Raw genomic sequence first — 21,227 nt, forward strand, 5'->3', positions numbered from 1 at the left:
ATTTGGACAATAGGTTGATCAGAGCTAATTCCTAAAGGTGAAAGAAAAATTCTATGGAGAGAGCTGCTATCACTCCCTAGGTTCCTATTTCTTAAAATATAATTTTTATTAAGAATTTTAACTGCAGTAGTAAAACCTAATGCAAAGTAAAGTTAAAAAAGAGAAGAGAATGGAAAGAATAAAAAGTACAAGAAAAGAGAAAAAGAAGAAAAGGAGAGAATATGGTAAAAAAAGAAAAAATATATAAAGATGTGATTTTCAACCTTCATTACAATAAGCATAAACTATTCAAAAATCATCTTGGAATATAATTTTAATAAAAACGAATAAATTTAGTCAGTCTTCATCTCCTTCATCTCCTATAGGTTCAACAGATATCTCTTCATCCCATATCCCATCCATAATATATAAGCAAATCCATAAAACATCAGATTTACAATTCTGTTGTCAGCAAAAAATCCATAAAGGGTTGCCAGAACATTGAAAAAAATTACAGTCTTAATTTTCAATTTAACCCAATATTGTTGTAGGATTTGATTTTCCTTTAATTTTTTCCTCTCCTAGCATTCAAACTTTCAGAAAACCATTGCCCTGGAGCACATGTGGGTGATTTCCCATCTTTTCCTTATCCAGAGGGGTTCCCTATTTGCTGGTACCTTAGTCTTTGCTGTGGTTGCTGGCTCTACTTTTGCAGAGCTGACTTTAGTTCACTAAAAGGCCAACTCTTTACGGTAGTTTGATTTTGGCTGCTCTTGAAAGGCTAAATGGGGTTGGGCTAGTCCAGGGGTAGGCAATCTTGGCTCTTTTATGACTCGTGGACTTCAACTCCCAGAATTCCTGAGCCAGCTATGAAGTCCAGAGTCATAAAAGAGCCAAGGTTGCCTACCCTGGGCTAGTCCATGTATAGGTGACCTCAGAAAACAGAAGAACTGTAGTCTAGATTCAGAAGTTGAAAACAATCCTAGAAGAAGACAATAGCAAACCTTTTTATAATATTATACCCAAGAAAAGTACATGGACATGTTAATAAAGGCACCAGGAGTTGAGTTTAATTAGAAGGATATTATTCAAAAAATTATATTTGTTTTTGTTTACTGGATTGGATTCTTTTGGGGGCTATGAATTTGATTATAGTAGAAGTAGATCATGAAATTGCTTAAACTTCTTCCTACAGTCCATTTCTGCAATAAACACTGCCCCCCCTTTCCTCCCACTCTTCTTGCAGGATAATTATTCTCTCTATATTTTGGTCATACAAGTGGGAGAACAGTTGAAGTGGGACATGATTTTGATAGCAAATATTTCCAGATTAAGGCGGTGAAAATCTTTCAAAAGAACGATGGTCAAGATTCACCTCTCTTCAATCAATTAAAAGTCATGATTTTTTTTCTTGGTTTTTACAGCCTTTTCATAAACTGCTTCTGGCTGTTTAAATGTGTATGTCCTTGAACAAAAGCACCTGTCTTCATATCATTAAAATAGCCAGGTCTTTTCCAAGGCCTGTAGGCTTCTCTAAAGGTGATCCCACTTACCCATGAAGAGACAACAGTACAAAGCAGATGTGCTTGTCAGGAAGACAATTGGGTTGAAAGATTGGATTTAAATTGGGTTGAAATAGTTATTTTATTCTGTTTAAGGTAACCTGGTCCCTAGTTGCAGGATACAGTAAAGGATTTTTTTTCCTGTAAATATGAGACTAACTCTAACCACAATTGCGTATAGCTTTTAATTTTTTTCTGCCATCTTGAAGTTTTCAGGCTTTTAGATATAAAGCAAAAGAACCATAACTGCATCTACTTTCCAAGTCATAGGGAATAGTTTCTTCTCATTTATATTCCTCACTATTCATCTCTGTTGTCTTGGAGGTCCTCAGAAAGTCTTCTTTTTGAACTCCAAACCACTATTTGAGCTGCTTCCTGTTGTTCAATTCTGTGATCAGAGTTGCATCAATGAGGACTACATTAATGTCAACGAGGACAGCATTCTAATATACCAAATATTCTCCAGAATGACTTCTCCAACCTGTAACAATTGTTCAAATTAAGCAGATTTGCTGATTTTGAATAATGTGGCGTTAGTGCCACCCCTCCCTCTTGCTTGACAGATTTTAGAGAACATGATGGTAAGATTTTAAAATGACAAAATCCAATTAAATATCCTCTCTCATGAAAAGAATGACATTCTCTATAAACACTGGAGCTTGAACAAATACAACTGGCTCTACAAATGAATGAATAAAATAAAAATCCAAATGGACTTTTCCTCATTCATGGATACAGCTGCAAAATAATGTGGATTGTTCTTGCAATCCTAGTTATTGAGGTAACATTTTACATCATTCTGTTGTTTTTCACAGCATTAGCAATAATGAATAGCTGAAATAGCCCAGATCATATATGTCTAATTGCATATACATTTGTCCCCATGCACATTTCAATTTACTTCTGGGGATAATGTTTGTTAATTGTACTTCCTTTGTACCCTGGTAGAGGGGAAAAAAAAAAGCTTCTTACTCATAAAGGGGCTAAGTGTTCTCTTCTTTCCCTTTGTTCACACAAGGAGCTAAAGTCACTTCAAGAGGCACTTAATCCCATCATCCATGGTTACAATTGCCTTATAGCTTTAGTAAAAAAGAACCTGAAGTAAATGCAGCTATATTGTGTAATTAAAAGAAATTCAGGTGGTTATTTGCCTGGGGCATGTTCTTGGTACTAATACATAAAATGGCACTCCAGGGATCCTAAATACTGTAGTGTTTTAAACCTGATCAGCTACAGTATCATATAGATCAAGAGGAGGGGAATGCAAAAAGAGAGAGAGAATGGGAGAGAAGAAGAAAAGAAAGCTCCCTGTCCCAGTGTGTATTGTAAAGCAAAGAATAGAGGAGGGTGTTCTGCTGTTTGAAGTGACAAGAACTTGCAAACATCTATATGAAAGGGAAATAAAAATATTAAGAACGACAAAGAATCTGATGTCCAGTCATTTCCAATAATCACAAACTAGGTAAAATCAAGATGAATCATCCCTGACACTTTTATTTAATATATGATGTTTTTTTACTTTTGGAATAATGGAATTATTATCTTACGAAAAATACAGAAAAGCATCTCTTCTTGTCTAAAAAAATTTTGTTCTTCTGAATTTACTCCTAATCCTGAAAGAGATTTTCTTGAATACTGTCCACTACTTGAAAGACAACATGCCAATCTAGACACCCAAAACAATCTGCATATTGGATTTTTTTATTAAGTATTTACCATGATAGTTAAGAAAAAACACAAATCACTGAATATGCAATATTTGGATTGCTTAATAGATTCACACATGATTCTAAGAGCTTTTAAGCTTTTAAAGAAGCAGGACAATAATCCACACTTGGTTAGAAAAAATGTTAGAGAAATAGACTATAAACCTGAATTTTTTTACTAGGTATAATGCCAGAAAAACTTGATAAGCAAAGTACATATTTGATTCTACATGTGATAACAGAGGCAAGAATTATATTTGCACAATATTGGAAGAATGAAGAAATACCACCAGAAGAAGAAATAATCAAAAAAATACTAGACTGTGCAGAAATGGTCAGACTTACTTTAAGATTGAAAGAAAAAGAAGAAACAGAATATTTTCAAACTTGGGACCTATTTTATCAATGGTTAGAGAAAAGATTTAGGGATTAGGAATTTAAGTGAATAAGATCCTCAGACAACACACTTTTGTTGATTACTATTGAATTCTGTTAAAAAAATAAAATTTTATAAAGAAAAGAAGCAGGACTTTGGAAACAAAAGTTTTTATCCTTCATATAAGCCTCAATTTTGATCACATCTAAGTATGTATAAAGATTAGCACTAAAAAGGTGGGGAGAAACCAGGTTGAATCTACAGTACTGTAATTCAAATCAGCACTAAGGACAGTGTCTCTATTTCAAGCTGTCTCCGTTCAAATTACAAAGCTCTTGGGAAAATACTCAGTGTGAACAGCTCACACTAGAAGAGTGAAAAGAACTAGCAATACTGTTTAAATAATCAAATGAATGACATCAGATCTTGGCTCTCAAAGGAAGAGACTAGAGCATAGGTTCAAACTCGATCGCTTCATGTGATGTATCCTGACATTTTTTGCCTTTGCGGAGCCAGGGTGGGCGTGGTCTGCGCATGATGCATCCAGCCCGCGGGCCGCCAGTTTGATACCCCTGGACTAGAGTAAGTTACATAGGTGAGCAACTGCCTGCTAAAAAAGCCAAAAAAAGGAGGGGAGAGATATCTAAGAGATGGTCTGCAATCAATTGCTAAGATGGATTATCATACCTGAGAACAGCATTTGAAATGTCTGCATTAGACATTCATAGATACTATGTTCTTTAATAGGTATATAACAAAGCAGGAGAATGCTGACACTGAAAAGTAATTGTATCAATTCATCAAAGACATCATCTAATCTTATTAATATTTTGTGGCATTATTGCAACCTCTCTATTGCATTTTAATTCACCTTAAATTTTCTGATTTAAAAAAAAATCTAATTACACATACATTTGTACAGAACTATCTTTCAAGTATTTCTCCTCTTAATGCCACAGTAAAATCAATTCAAAATAAATGCCAGAGAGGAAAAAGAGAATACTTTCAAGATCATATATGAACTTAAAAATCAAAATGTAATTGATACATTTCTAGAATATGGCTCAAGCATTTAATAATGAACTATTATTACAGATAAATAGGCTCAAACTAGCATTAACACTCCTGACTTTTCATTAACCAATTAAATAAGTTATCACTATAATTCTTACTTTGATTGCAAATATTAAGAACTGTTCCATATTTAGTAAATGCAAATAATGTTTACTTAAAATAAAAATAGAATATAAATAAACATATAACCATGTAATTATCATAAAACAAGCATTTTAATATATGGAATATCCTAGAGTAGGGCTTTTCAACCGGTGGTACATTGGTCATAAGTCACTTCAGTGCCACTGTAAATTTGAGCAGTCACTAAGTGAATTGTTGTAAGTCGAGGACTACCTGTACTTTATCACTTTATTCCTTTTTTTTAATCATCAAGTGTTTGACACCTTGCTAGATGGTACTCGAATATTGCCATATCCTAAAAGTGGTACAATCGGTGAAAAGGTTGAAAAACCCTGTCCTAGACAGCAAGTTGACTGTATTCCAAGTATGTAAAAATTTCTGTCTGGTATTTATGAAAGACAATTTTACATAGATTTCTATGATTATTTTTTTTTACTTCATTCAGATCATACTTTGTCCTTGTCACTTTTAAAATATTTTATCCATTAAGTAACTGATTTCTGATAAACTGAGACATATTATTAAATCTGTTGAATTCCTCTTGAGAAAGGGATGAAAATGTTGCCCCTATTTTCTAAGACTGAACCAAAAGTGGTTCTTTATTTAGATCCAGTGAAGACTTATTATTATTTTAGTTCTGCTGTTTATAATTGCTTTAAATGGTACTTTAAATGTACTTTTAAATTGCATTCTTTTAGCTTTGAATTAAGAGGCACTTTAAGTTCTACTGTGCTTTCAAATAATTTTCTGCTGGTTCATCATCATTTTGGTTTCTTTTCTATGATTTTATTCCATTTTTAGAGTAATTGCTGCTGCAGCATAATCGGGCCATGATTCTTATCCTTATTTTTCTCACTATAGACCCAGAATGCAGACAATTGCTTTTTCAAAACAACCCAAAACTGGAATTTTCAGTCTGCTCAAGAAAAAAAAATCAGCTAAATAACTAAATTATGCCCAGCATTGAGAAGAAATATTTTATTTTTAATATTAATTTAAGGTTGATGTACAAATGAAATTAAAAAAGTAAAAATATTTGCAAACACTGAATAACAAAGCATCAAGTGTAAATAATCAGGAGAAATATGCACCGTGTGGATTAAATCCAAGCTACCTCATATTTAGAGTATAAACCCATTATACATGATCTGATGCAATTAATTTGATTTCAGTTTAATTTATTCTCATATGTGAAGCTAATCACTGTGGTTTGTAAAGCATGGTTTGTTTTAATAAGTTAAGCAAACCAAATGGGCTTACTAAACAAACAATAGTTAAAAAGCCATGCTGTAATGTGATGTGTGAATTTATGTTCTAAGTTTCACTAAGCCTGGTTCCAAACTGAACTAAAGTCAGCCTATCACTTTTTGCTCACCATCAGAGTTGGAAAAAATCAGATCAAGAATACTAAGGTTTTAAATCAAAGGACTGAATTTTAGTGGAACTAATAAAGTACAAGAACATGGAATCATGGTTTTACATTTATCTGCATCGGGGGGGGGGGGATGATGGCTCAGACATTAAGAAGCTCAGCTTGGGTTCAAGACCTGAGCACTGCATGACAGGGTGAGCTTCTGTTCTTGCCCCAGCTCCTGCCAATCTAAGAGTTCGAAAGCATACAAGTACAAGTAGATAAATAGGTAACACTTTGGTGGTAAGGTAACAGTGTTCATTGCATCTCGGTGTATAGTGATGCTGGCCACATGGCTGTGGAAATGTCTCTTACAATGCTGACTACTTCGGCTAAGAAACTGTCATCTCTGCCATCTTCAACCGCTTCACAGTGCTTTGCTGACATCTTGCCATAAACAGAGGGAGGGGGAAGAAGGAATTTGGGGAAGTGTGAGCAGGAGGAAAAAAGAAGGATGTAAGGAAGGAAGGAAAGACACTGACAGGAACCAGAGGTATCAAGAATAATCCATGGCCTAGAAAAGAATGTGAAACCTCTTTGAGCCACACTTGATAGCAAAGAGGTTCCTGAAACATCACACCAGGAGCCATTGGACACTGTTGATCTGGTCAAGGGGAGATGACCAGGGAAAGGGGAAAACTGTAACCTCTGTGTGGGAATATTCAGATCTAGCCTTGCTTTTGTTGGAACCACTAATACTTAGTAAAAGAATCTATCACTTCAACCAAATGGAGTTGAGGGGCTTTCTTTCTTGGGGAACCTAGCTGGGGCAGGCCTGACATAAACAGAGATGAGCACTACTATCTGGAGTTGGACATAACTGGACAGGGGAAACCTTTAGCTTTAGATCTACATCTACATCTATTCAATCACAGACTCCATGGCATTTGTTAGAAATGGTTTATTTTGGGTTCCTTTGCCAAACAGCTCTCTCTCTCTCTCTCTCTCTCTCTCTCTCTCTCTCTCTCTCTCTCTCTCTCTCTCTCTCCCCCTCCCTCCCTCCCTCCCTCCCTCCCTTTCTAATTTTGATGACTTAAATCAGGGGTGCCAAACTGCTGGCCCACGGGCTGGACGCATCATCCAGAAGCCACACCCACCCCATTGCCTGCAATGGCAAAACCATCCCAATATGTTGCGCGACGTCACGTGATGTCGCGAGTTTGACATGTCTGACTTAAATGATGTTTTCAATCTCTTCTATCCTTTAGGATTTATCCTAAAAAAATAACAAAACAAAAAGAATCAAATTCTGGAATATTTGCACCATAATAAAGAAGAGTTTAGAGTTCCTAATGCTATGCAGCATTAAGAACTCTAAATTCCAATTAGGATAGTAGTTAGGTCCTGAGAACCTAAATGGTATTATCATCATCATCATATCATCATCATCATCATAAGATCTTGCAATCAGCATTCAGCATTTACAATTCAATCATTTAGTGAGTATGCCACACTGAGGTAAGCAATGGTAAACCTGTAATAGAGCCTATCAGCCTTTTAAAAAGTATTTTCCAAGCTAAGAGCTTATTGTTATGCTCTCTGCTTTGTGATGGATGCTATCTGGAAAAACAACTTTAAACATAGCTTTGGGCAGTGTAAAAGACAATCATAAAGATAAACGATTCCTGATTTTTTTTTTAAAAAAATGTTTAATTAGCCAATTAAAAATTCTCTCCCATCCTTTTAATCCAAAGTAGATGAATATATAATGTTTCTCTACACAATTATTTTTAAAATAAAACTAAACATTTAAAAAGGCCAATCTGCTCCCAGAAGCCATTTTGCGTATCAACTTACAAAGTACACACGTGTGTGTGTGTGTGTGTGTGTGTGTGTGTGTGTGTGTGTGTGTGCATGGGCTAGCACACAGTAGGAGTTTCTTATCTATCTTTCACAGGTGCCATTAACTTATATGGCTGTGATTACTGCCAGCCACATCCATTTGGGTAACAGAGCAATACAATAAAACCATTTGAAACTTGAAACTTAAAAACCCAGAGGTGTGCTGTTCTCAGCAGGTCTCGGTTTTCCTGGATTCCTCTATATTGCCCTTTGAAAAAAATGTTAATCTAGGGGGAAAATTTTAACATCAGCATGTTCCAGCACCACAGCTGTCTTCTTTGTTTGTTCGTTTGTTTGTTTTGCTTTTGGACAGGCAGATCTACAAAGCCAACCATCTCTTCTGCATAATGTTTCACAGAGGCTGGGAGTCAAGAAGATAGAGATGAGTATGTTACACTGGAGACACAACTATTTGGCGCATGAAAATTGTGAAAAAGTCGGTTCTTCTCTCCCCAGGGCAGAGGCATTTCAGGCACTCACTGGCACTCCCAGTGTGGGCAAAGGGTGGCAATGGCTAAGAAATGAGTAAGAAAACGGGCACAAAGAACACAAGGTGACTGTCAGCTATTCAACTCCAATCTTGCTACTGTCCGTCTCCCCCCCCCCGTATTTCTGAACTCCTTGGAAACAAAATCCACGATTTCAGCAGGAAGCACAGCCTAGGAAAGTCCAGGCCTCAAGCAAACAAACAGGCTGGCTTCATGCAGCTTTGGGCTGAAGCTTTTGAAATTGGTAGCTCAGCGAAAGAGCTGCCAAAGAGATTTCTGATAAGGCCTGGAGAATATGGAGTTGTGGAAGACTCACATACCACACAAAAAGGATTGCCACACTTTTTCATCAGGCTTAAAGCCAAGGAATCAAAGAAGCCCTTTTATTCAGATCCAGTACTGTCTACTGTAGCCCTTTTTTAAAACTAGATATGCCAGGGAAATTCACTGGAACTTCCATCCCGGAAAGCATTTGTCCTTATTAGAACTATTCATTTATTGTTATGACATTTATTCTTCCTTTTTGTCCAAAAGCATTGACAGTTTTCCTAACACAATGCTCAATTCTGGCCACTGTGATAAGGATCCTAAGTTCTTAATTATGCACAAACTTAAGAGAAAGAAAGATAACACTCATATGTGAAGAATTGTTTAATATTCTTATCACAATTCAGGGCTATCAATTCTAGGAAAGGCTTTTTATCATCAGTTACCCTAATTCATTCACAACATTTTACAGTTGACCAAAACAATCATGAAACATTTTTAACTATTCTATTTTTTCCTAAAATGTTCTACATTTTTTCTTACTAGAGGTTATCAGTGAAGAAAGAAATTCTTTTCTTATTCTCCCTCTCCTTCTCTTGCTCCCCCTCTCTCTCTTGTACTCATATGTGGATGAAGCTATTAGATATTGTATGTGCTTCCATTTGTATTCAGGATTGTCCTTGAAGCAATTGTAACAAAAAACATTCTAATGCTTGACTGAAGGAAAGAACTAATTTGAAAATATAAAATGCTATTATTATCTGAATGTGACTTCATGGTTTGTGAAAAGGGACAGTTGTTATTAAGACAGTTGTCTTAACGACTATTATGAAAAGATTTAAACATGCACACACACATACACATACAAGCTCTTATTTGTAAATTGTTCTCCACAAAAAACAATTCTCTTAGGTGTTAAGACATTCAATTCTTTGTTTGCACTGATGCTACAAGTTTTTATCAAACTTGATAAATCAATTTTGAGTACTTTTTGGCATGAGTGTAAATTTTTCTCATAATGAGAGACATTTTTTTTTTGCTGTTAATGATTGAATGCTATGTTCCAATTCTTCAGTTGGTACAGATGTTGAACCCCAAGCATCTCACTGCTGAGGGATTCGCTCTCACTTCATCTGTGATTATGACATTATTTTACGCATGTGCTGGGACTCAACTTATTGTCAGGAACAGGCAATTATGGAAGCAAACAAACCAGCTGAATGTAGCATCCCTATCTAGCAATCTGGGATCTTCTTCTCCCAAAGACCTTTGGATGAAATCAAAGTCAGCATGCATAGTAATGGTGATTAATAGAGAAAAATATAATTGTACCCTTTATATTTGTGAAGATTGTAGAGACTGCAATGATCATGATGACAAGCAACAAATATACTTCAAAGCTCAAGCATATAATCTACTATTCGAAAATAGATCCAGCTTAGCTTGGATCTGAGGTGACCTAAATCACTACTGTTTAGATTTTAATCTAAAACACAGAATGTTCATATTAATTTATTAGTGTATTTATTAATCAGGAACACTTTTCAATACTTCAGTGTTGTTTTGTTAGAGCACTAGAGGAATAAATAGGATATTATTTATTTTGAGGCACTTCTATTCTGCTTTCCTAAAACATAAATTATAACTTGTCTTTCATGTCAAAATAAAAGGAAATAAGAAAATATTATCTACTGTATATATTACTGTCTACTGTTCATGATTATTACTGTTAATAAAATATTAATTTTATTTCTAAAGCATGATAATGTACATAAATTGGTTTTCAAAAATGCAGAAGCGGAACCAAATATCCCAGATAATTGGTATATAGAAAGATGTAAATATGAATCCCACCCAAAATAATCTAGAATCAACAGTAGAGACCTTCACGTTTCTAGGTTCTATTATCTCTAGAACTTGAAATGGACAGCTAACATTAGAACCATCATTAAAACGGCACAACAAAGAATATTCTTCCTGTGTCAACTCAGAAAGTTCAGATTGCCTAAGGTTCTGCTGATACAGTTATACAGAGGAATTATTGAGTCTGTCATTTGTACCTCAATAACTGTCTTATTTGGCACAGCAACCAAACAGGACAGGTACAGACTTCAACGGATAGTTAGGACTGCAGAAAAAACAATCGCAACCAGCCTGCCTTCCGTTGAGGATCTGTATACTGCATGAACCAGAAAGAGGGCTGAGAAAATATCTATAACCCCCTCACATCCAGGTCAGAATCTATTTCAACTTCTCCCCTCAGGACACCACTATAGGGCATTGCATGCCAAAACAACTAGAGACAAAGATAGTTTCCCCCCCCCATAGTTCCCCCCCCATGCCTTGCCTCTGCTCAACATCTAATTCCCATAGCCCTGTCTCATTTGTCATCTTTTCTCATCTTCTCATCTTTCCTACAAGCTTCTTCTATCAGTTTCTTATGATTTATCAATTGTTGTTTGTAACTTATGATTAATGATTGTAACTAAATTATGCTGTTTTTAGGTACATGTGAGCTTATGCACTGGAGGCAAATTGCTTGTGTTTCCAATCACACTTGGCGAAATAAAGAATTCTATTCTACTCCACTCCACTCCACTCCACTCCATTCCATTCCATTCCATTCCATTCTAGCTATACATTTTTACTAGCTTTAAGAATGGGTTTCCTCCTGGATAGTCACGTATACCAGGGGTTTACAACCTTTTTAATTCTGTGGACTGGTGGTGGTGGCAGTTTTGGTAGCAGGGGAAATAGTTTTGCATACACAACCTAAATCCTGCACAAGTGCAAATGAAGCTTTGCATGTGTGCTCCTTTTATGATTAATATAACCTGGACTTGCCAATTTGATTTTTTAAAAAAAGATTTAAAAAACTGTTAGAATTACTAATAATTCTGGGATTTTTTGGCTTTTAGTTGATATAAAAGGCAAATTTCAGACCCTAATCTAGCAGAGAAAATTTATACTCATCTGTGTGTATTAAAAAACAAAATAGAAGAATATCAGAGAATTTTATTACATTATTTGTCAAACTTTATATAGAATTAGTAATAGATCTACACACTTCAGAAACTCAACCTCACATTCAGTAGAAGCTTCTCAAATTTGACATTGGTAGATAAATTGTTTTACTGCAGGCAAAAATGAAATTACCTCTATGCAGAAAATCTACTCACTTCAGAACAGAAAAATCAAACCTATAAGCTCTCTCCCTTTGGAGCATTGGTGTGACACTATGATGCACAGAGACAAGGGGCAGGGCTTGTACTGCAATGCAATGTGATGCTGTTTGTATCATTTAACCCCATCTCTTACCCACCTTGTAAACATTGCTGTATATTTAGCCCCAAGATTTAACTCCTATGGTCTATCCTTTCACTTGGTGAAGGCAACAGACTTTGGACAATTTTCTTCCCAGCCTTGAATTTTAGAGTTCCTACTCAATGCTTACATAATGGTTCTGTCTGGCCAGAGCACTGCTAGTTCTTTTGCTGACAGCTTATAGGAATTGCTGGTCATATTTCTTAAGATATACACTATAGGTTTAGCCCTATTGGATTTGGAGCTCACAACTTGACCAACCTCAATATTTAATACTACTGTCCTTTCTTCCTGGGCATTTGGCTGTGCTCATTTGGTTCAAATATCAGATATCACAATCCTAACCCATTTGATTTTGAATAAATCCTACCTATGACCAATCATGTGGATCCTCTCATAGGCCTCAGTGAATGGCAGTAATTGGCTAGTCTTTTGGGGATCAGCATGTAAGCAAGTTCATATCTAGTTACTAAGTGAATGGAAAATTATCAAAAATCCCAGAATTTTCTGGAATCCCTAGTTATTTATTTACAGTGTATAAGGTTATTTCGTAAAAGGAAATGCTGTTCTTTTTCAGTTAGAAAAGAAGGAAGAATTCAAAGAATGAACTTTATTTGTGCAAAAAAAATATTTTTAGTTTTCCATCTCTTTCTTTTTTTTCCCATTTCAGTACATATATACATAGCACCTGGTCTAGGAGCTGTTACGGTATATCAAGTAAGTATACTGAATACTAAAAAGATTTATACAATGACCATAGAGATCCCTGGGAGCTGTTATGGTCCATAGGTCAAAACCCCACTTTTAAAAAAGCATCTATATATGTGTATATCCAATAGTACTCAGTCACTAGAGTAAGTAATGCATACAGTTTCAAAACAAAAATAAGGATTTGGGGGAAAATGAGGGGAAAAACAAAACCATTCCTGAGCAATTAATGCATTTCTGATGTGAAAACATGCAAAATTAAAGAACTTTAAAAACTTGTAAGAAACCTTCACAGTGTTAGGAATAAAAAATCCAGTTTTTGAAAAAATGCATTTTAAGTGCAGGCAATTTAAAAATAAAAACAAAGTCAATCTGTAGTACATATGAAACAAGCACCACATTAGCAGTAGTTCAATATCAGTCATGGACTACATTTTAATCCAGATTCCGTTTCTCCTAAAACAAAAATAAGGATTATAAGCAGTTGGGGTTGGGGTTTTTGTTTTTTGTTTTGCCTTTGTTGCTTTTATTGAATTTCCTGACAAATCTGAGACCAATGCTCCTTGATTGGAAAATGTTTAAATAAAATGCCTCCATTGAACATTCCAAATGAATGTCTCTCTTAATTATTTTCCTACTTACTGTTTTTTAAAAGATCCCACTTTTAATGCCACATTTATTCCAATGGCCAATGTTGAAGAGTCCCCTTCATATGTCCTGAGATAACTGTCCTGCTTGAAAGAATGGCTCCCCTGGTCCAAGCTTACCAAAGACTCTCTACAGCCTACACGTCTCTTTCCTAGAATTAAAAGGGCCTAATAAATGTGATCAGCCACCATGACACAACAAGAACTTTAAGCCGACTCTGACTAAGAAGAAAGTATCCCAAATTTACCCAAAGTATCTGCAACACAATGGAGAAAAGAAGGAATTAATCAAAGTCTCTCTCTCTCTTAATGTAATGCTTGATTAAACTATTCCAATCCCTTTTCAAATGGGATAACCAAATGGCAAGTGACCTTGGGGTTGTGTCTTAGCGAGGTACACAAGTACTACTTGTTCATTTTTTCCCCTTTTATGACATTATTAAGAAGGATTTTGAAGATTGTTCTTGAATATTACAACAAAGTCTCTGAACACCACACCACTAGAATTCTTACATTTCTTCTCCAGTGCTGGATTTTGAAGAGATGTTTGGAAAGCATACACAGTCCTGGAGAAATAATCTAAAGTTGTTTTCTTCTTTAAATGAAGAGCCTTGTAAAGTCTCCAAGGGGTTTGGCTTTTGCCAAAATCTACTCCCGACTCCACCATTCCCTATGTTATCCTTCCTGTTAATAGTTCCCATTAATTAGAGCTGGCAGAATTTTCACTTCCTTATCAGAGACTGCCAAATCAGCTAGTGTGAAAATATTCCACTGCCAGTAACTGGGTTGTTGGGTATTTTTTCCTCCCCTAAATGTTTGTTGATTCCATGCTTGGTTTCAATTTGGAAGATTGTATTTTATAACCAGAAACAAACAAACAGATTTATAACCAAAGATGGAAAGGCGTAACTGAAAAAACCAAGCCAAGCATTGCAACCAAAGGCACCATTTTTATTGACTTCTTAAAAACCAAATAACCCAGCATATTAGTGTGGGCATTCTGCAACAGACATTCAGCCCCATTGTACTACTTAGAAGAGAATAAAAGGGAACCCTACTGTTTGAAATCCAGCGGAACATCCCCACAACAGAGCAGAACTGTTCCCTCATGCATGAATGGGAAGGAGATGAAAGAAAAGATGAACTTCTGAGGTGCAGCAAAACACAAAGACAACAAAAGTGCTGATCATGAGGGAATGACACAACTCATTGCAGCCAAAGGGATGAGAGAAAAAAGCTCAGAGAATGGTGTAGACAGCTAAGTGACATGTCGAAGAATGGAAAAATCTACAGAAGTGCTTTTGCTCTCCACACTTGATGAGAAACAATTAAATGTTGGTACATCTGTCATAAAAGGGATAATTGAAACCTGTTACCAGCATTATGGAGAGCAATTTAACTACCAAAATTGTAGCTCTCCAATTAAATGTTGCCTCCTCTTATCTACACCGCTTCCTAAAAGAAAAAGAAAAAACTTTTAACTCCTCTTAGATAATTTGCCGTATAAGAATTAGTGATCAGTTATATATTTGAACAGGAATATGTGATATGCATATCTGACTTGGAATGAAGAACAAACATACGACTCAAGAGGCATTCTCCTAACACACAAGTGGCTTTCTACAACAAAGCAAAAAAATTAAATTGTTAGGACAGTAGGAGAACAGGGTAATTGTTGGACAGCTTGTGAGACCTTGTTTACCCATCCAGATGTTCCCTTGCCTGCAAATACAATGGTGCTCTAAACTATTGACTGTTGCTTTGTTGCTACTAGTTTGAGAACATGCAGCAGCCAACGAAACTGAAAAGCAGTTATTGACCCTGTCAGGGTACCTGATTAATGAATAAACGCTGTAATTGATTAGCAGGGAAGTGTGAATTAAAACTGAGAGTACAGCATCAATACTGAATTCTTGACAAAAGAAAGCTGACATAAAATGTAAAACCATTGCCTGCAGCTATATCTCATCGAAGAATTGCTTTCCTTAAAAGCAGAAAGAAAAAAAATAACTCCAGCCCAGGGTCTTGTCCTCTGAGTGCCTCAGTCTTTTCTCTTGGTAATAATGTCATGTATTAAACCACCAGCAAAAATGTTATGTGAACAACTCATCAATCCACCTTCATCCTTCAAACTATTTGAGGCAGTTAAAGGACTCCATTATCTTTTCACTCCTTTATCTCTTCAAAGATACTCTTCCTTCATTGGTTGACTCTGAAGGCCCTGCCATTATGCTTGCTGAGAACCATAAATTTTGCTTGCCCCCAGTGCCCCTCTTGACAGGTTGTTTCATCCAATACTATACAGAGCAAGCCTCCATATCTCTAGGGTCCGAGAGCTAAAAACAAGCAATAGCAACATAGGCATCGCAGCCTACTTAGATGTCAATAATGCTGCCTGGTTGTGCTACTTGCTGTGGACTACAGCATAACACAGTTAAGAGACACACTACTTCCTACAGGAGCTAGGTTCAAGTCAACCTTCAGCCACAAAAATGCATCTTTTGCTATAAACTACTACCTTTAAGCATATTTTAGCAGACAGACAGACAGACAGACAGACAGAGAAACATACTGACCTTTTTAAGAAGACAAACACCCAGTTGCTGAACAAATACATGGATTAGCAAATAAAAAACAAGCCCAATATTTGACTGGGGAGCTGTGTTGGGGTTAGCAAGTTAGAAGATGTACCAGCTGATATATTTATCTTATGAAACAAATTTAATTAATAATTTAGAAAAGTATAATAAAATATTCTCAGTCTTCTAAGACAGGGGTCCCCAACCTATGGGCTGGGGCCCACTACCGAGCCGTAGCCTACTGCCCACAGGGCTGCAGGACCGTCAGGCCAGTGCGCACACACACCCCCACTCACACAAGCGCCTGCATACCCGTTTGCACATGCATATGGGGCTAGCAGTGGCGGCTAGCACCTGTGCAAAGGGGGCCACTAGCATGTGCGGGGGTTGTACAGCCAGTTTGAGCATACACGTGGTTGCTAGTGGCGGCGGGTAGCTCCTGCTTACCTGCGCAAATGGAGCCACTAGCGTCATGTGGATACTCACGGCCCCATTCATGCATGGCTCCATTTATGTGCACAAGCACACAAATTTCCCAGCTGCTCACTTTTCCTGCAGACCGCCAACATGAAAAGGTTGGTGACCTCTGTTCTAAGACACAGGTCTTCAACTGCTGGGATGTGGCCCTCTAGTGGGCCATGAGCTATTTGCAACTGGGTCATGGAAACAGTGGGCAAGCGCACGTGCATGCCCACTTGGGTGAGTGTTCATGCATGTGCATTCCCACTTGCGCAAGCAGCTGGAGAACATGTACATGTGTGCTCCATTTGCATGAGTGGTGGGTGCACATGCACACCCCTTCCGCAAATGGAGCATTTGCCAGCCACTCACACAGAACCACCCCCTCGCCCCCCACGGTGGTCTGCAAAGCTGGAAAGGTTGGGGAACTCTGTTCTAAGGTAAAAGCAAATATATAATCAAGCAAAGCACAGAATCTCTGCAAGCCAGGCTCCTTTATTCATTCGTACAGTAGTTATTTTATAGATAAGAATTAGATTACATTCTGAATTCTGTTTCTGATCATTGCCCATCCTAGATAAACAGATGAGAATTACAATTCAAAGCCTCAGCTGTTCTTCAGATTATCTACTGATAAGTTCATCTTGAAATATTTCTAAATATTAGCAACTGCTCTCCTTTCTAACTGCATATAATAAATTAGCATGTTGAAAAGATGTCTAGTCTACTTCTTTTTGAAAACAATAGAGTCTAGGCCAATCATTCAGAAAAGCAAACCCCCACTGGCACACAACAATTTAACATTACAGGCACCAAAAGATTCTGTTGAACATGCTGCTCAATCCCTAGATATATGGTACAACAGTGATTTTTATGCACATTCATATTGATGCAAATCCCTCTGGATTTAATAGAGATTCCCCCCTTGGTACATCGTCAAGCAATTGTTTTTAGACAAAAAGACATGAATGGGATTAGACAGTATTGTTGCTTCCATAACATAGCTATACGATAATTCTACTCTGCCTGAACATCCCAAATTTACTTTACAATGGGTTTCTCTCACTTCTTAACCATTTAACTGTAGGAATTCATAAAACATAAAGAAAACATAAGGAGGGCCCTGCTGGGTCAAGCCAAAGACAATTTTAGTTCAGACTTCTGTTTCTCACAGTGGTCAACCAGTTGTTCTTGGTGCTTGCAAGTAGGAGATCAAGACTCTGCCATTAGTCTCCTGCACGTGGTATTTGGACACATGCTGCCTTGGAGAGCCAGTGTGTGTCGTGGTTAAGATGCTAGACCGGTATCTTTAGCCATGGAAACCTACTGGATAACTTTGGACCATTCAGGTATGGGTGTCTGGAGGGGTGGGAGAAGAAGAAGCAAATGATGACACATGGTCACCATGACATAGATACTAGTGCCAGTATTTCCATAATAATGCTACTGGATGGATGTTGACATTCTGGGCTTGCTGCGATTTCTCAGATACTAGTGAAAATGGAATCTTCAGCTAATGTAGAAAATAGCTACTTGATATCTATTTAGTTGGATTTAACAGCTGCTGGCCCTGTTTCTAGGCCAAATGTAAATTGTACAGACTTTCAAAATGGTAAATAGCTTGGGATCAGCTTTTTTTATTATTTGCATGAATCTGTCCTGGACATGATCAGCTTTGAAGAGTTGCTCGTGCCCATTAGTATCACTTGTGAGGTTGCTGGACAAAAGAAGCAGAGATGTTTCAGTGTTGGCCTGTTCTCAACTAATGTCCCCTCCCAGAAAGCATCGCTATCCCACCCCTTCCCTTTCAAAAGCCCTTATAGATTAAGGGGCTTCAGACGCCCAGCCTATGTTTCAGATATTACATTTTAATGTGATTACTCTTGTTTTCAGTTTGCATTGCACTGCCATTGTAAACCTATTTTAATTAATTTTCTACTAGAGAAAGATTCTATGATTTCAGGTGTTTTTAAAAGCATTTTTAAAATGTTTCAATTCATTTTACTAGAAGAGCAAGTTAGAAAAAGTGAGTTAAATTTAGATACTCAACTACACCAGGTTGCATCTGAATCTTTCCTGGTAGAATGACTTACTTCTCTCCAACTTTAATCAGTGACAACATATGACATTTATCGAAAATAGCCTGCTGAAACCAAGAGGCCCTATTGAAAGCCCTAGCCACTTTAAATATAAAATTTCTGAACCATATCTATGGCCAGCATTTGTAGAAAGTCAGCTCTTTAACAATGCTGCTCCATTCACCTTGTTTGCATCATACTGGCATGAGAACTCCCTAACATCTTGCATTTCAGCTGCAGAAGAGAGAAACAGTCCAAAAGTACAACCTGTTAAAGAATACAATCAAGGAGGTGACATTTCCCGTGGTTCTTCAAGCCGTTCAGCTAAAGAATGAACTTTACCTTTTGTGATAAGATTTCAAAGAATAGAAATAGTTTATACAGGGATATTCAACACGAGGAGCGTATTAACCAGTTACTCTCTGCCATCAGTTTCCAAAACACAAAACTGGAATTAAAATATGACTGCAGAGAAGATGATTAAACACTTTATATTTAAACACTTTTAAATATATATTAAGCACTCAAGTTAAAACATCATTAATTTACTCACAAGATTTCACATGATTGCCTGTGAAACACTGAAAACTATTACCTGAAATTTCTTATAAGAACATTGAAAGCTCATAACACATGGCACCTTGCATTAATCTGACCTTTTATGAAAGTCACTGATATTATCTAAAGGTACTTCAGATGCTTTGATAGCTATGTATATTATAATATTGACCTTTAATATACAAGTTTGTTGACAAAAGTTTAAAGATCCAGTGTATGTTGGAAAAACAGGTTTTCTCAATAGCCTGATCTAATGAACTTTTCTGAAAAGTTGTTGCCTACTTTGTGAAGCAATCAGGGATCAATTTGTCAGGATGCACAATAATAATGATCTTGTCTAATTAGAAGCACCTTCTCATTTGAGTAGGCAAAACATTTGCAAATTGAAAAGAGATGTGGAAAAATCGTTGTTCATCATCTCTCTTAATCTGGCACAGTTTTCGCAATTTACAGTTTTAAATGTGTGATCAACAATACCTTTCTTACTTCCCACTTAGGAAGATTCTTGCAACTTCATGAGAGTGAAGAGAAAATGCCCTTGGAATATCTTTACCTTTGCTTCTATTAATCCTGAAAAAAAATTGATATCAGGGCAGATGCTTTACATACCCAACAAAAGAATTTTGAAAATCATTGTTCCTTTTCCAGTCAGATAACGATGATGATATGATGATGATATGATGATGATGATTTCCATGAAGCTCTTTCCCACTACCAATTTATTCATGTAAAATCAAATGTTTTCTCTTCATAGTGGAAGAAAACGGCATCACGGAAGGAAGGCCATCGTTTTTCAATCTCCCTTCTTCCTCCTGCATTGTACATATTGTGTAAGGAAAGTGCATGCTTGAATAGTTATTTGTGTTATGTCTGCAGCAGCTGTATGAAAATGAGATGCACAAATCCATTTAATGGATGTAGACAGTTTAAGAGACTGGTGGATTATGATTTAAACTTTACTGAGCTGTACAAATACAAAGTTGAATACCAGGTTTGTTACTCTGATTTCAGCTTTAATGTAAAATCACTAAAATGATGTTTAAAAAATATCAACACCATAACTTGGCTTCTTAAAACTTTTATATGCAAAACAGATTCTTCCCATATGCCAAATCAGAGTACTGGGAACACTTTTCAGATAGAAATACTAAATGGATTATGTTTACCCTCTATATCTGAATGAATCATTTTGGCTAAAGAATAAAAACAACCTCACCTACATGGAATCTATTAACTAAATAAAAACAAAAGTATTTTAACAGAACTGTATTTATCTTTCTTCTCTTCCAGAGAAACAAAAGGGTGTACAGTATCATAAAATATGAGTAAAGAACTAGAAATTCAATATATACTACTTCATGCTCTCTTGATAGGATTGCTATGGAATGACACATGAAAATCTAATTCCATTTTTGTACCATATAGTTATATAGTTGGGACCTAGAGTTGTCCCATACAGCAAGATGGGTGGTATATAAATTTAATAAATATCTTGCATATCAGACAAGCAGTCTGATATACATCCCTCAATAAAAATAAATATTTATTTATTACTTTTTAAATGTTGATTGAATAAAACTTTTTTCCAATTTCCTAATTTTTTTCTTATCTAAACAGAATTGAACATTATACAAAGTGGGATCAATCTCAATTTTTAAAGTATTTAGCACCTGGCAATCTCTGACCACATGCTGTCCTCTTCCCAAGTGTTACCTCTACAGGTTACCTATCAAAACCACCTGCTCTGCATCATAAATTATGTGGCCAAATGTGCAGTCGAGATAGGACCCATATGGACCCATTAGGCTCTTTTTTGCTAATGTGGCTATGAAAGGGGTCTAACCTGTTAAACCTATGAGTAAGGACATAAAATTAGACAGGTTGATATAAATTGATTATGGCTGTGCTGTACTTTGGCCTTAATCTCCAAAAGTTGTCCTGGAACATATAAGGAAGACATGGAAGAGTCTGAGAGAAGACATGTCTTGGATTTGTTCTTTGGAGGTCAAACCCAAAGTATGGCATAGCTCTCATACTCATAAAATC

General features: G+C 36.4%; 1 protein-coding gene across 2 annotated transcripts in view; it reads right to left on the reverse strand.

The window, feature by feature from the left end:
• CLYBL (citramalyl-CoA lyase) overlaps positions 1 to 21,227 on the reverse strand; it is a 189,682-nt gene that overhangs the window by 85,267 nt on the left and 83,188 nt on the right. The window lies entirely within an intron of this gene.

This window comes from Crotalus tigris, unplaced genomic scaffold (genome assembly GCF_016545835.1).
Source record: "Crotalus tigris isolate CLP2741 ecotype Arizona unplaced genomic scaffold, ASM1654583v1 scf7180000017685.4511686, whole genome shotgun sequence".
NCBI classification, from domain to species: domain Eukaryota; kingdom Metazoa; phylum Chordata; class Lepidosauria; order Squamata; family Viperidae; genus Crotalus; species Crotalus tigris.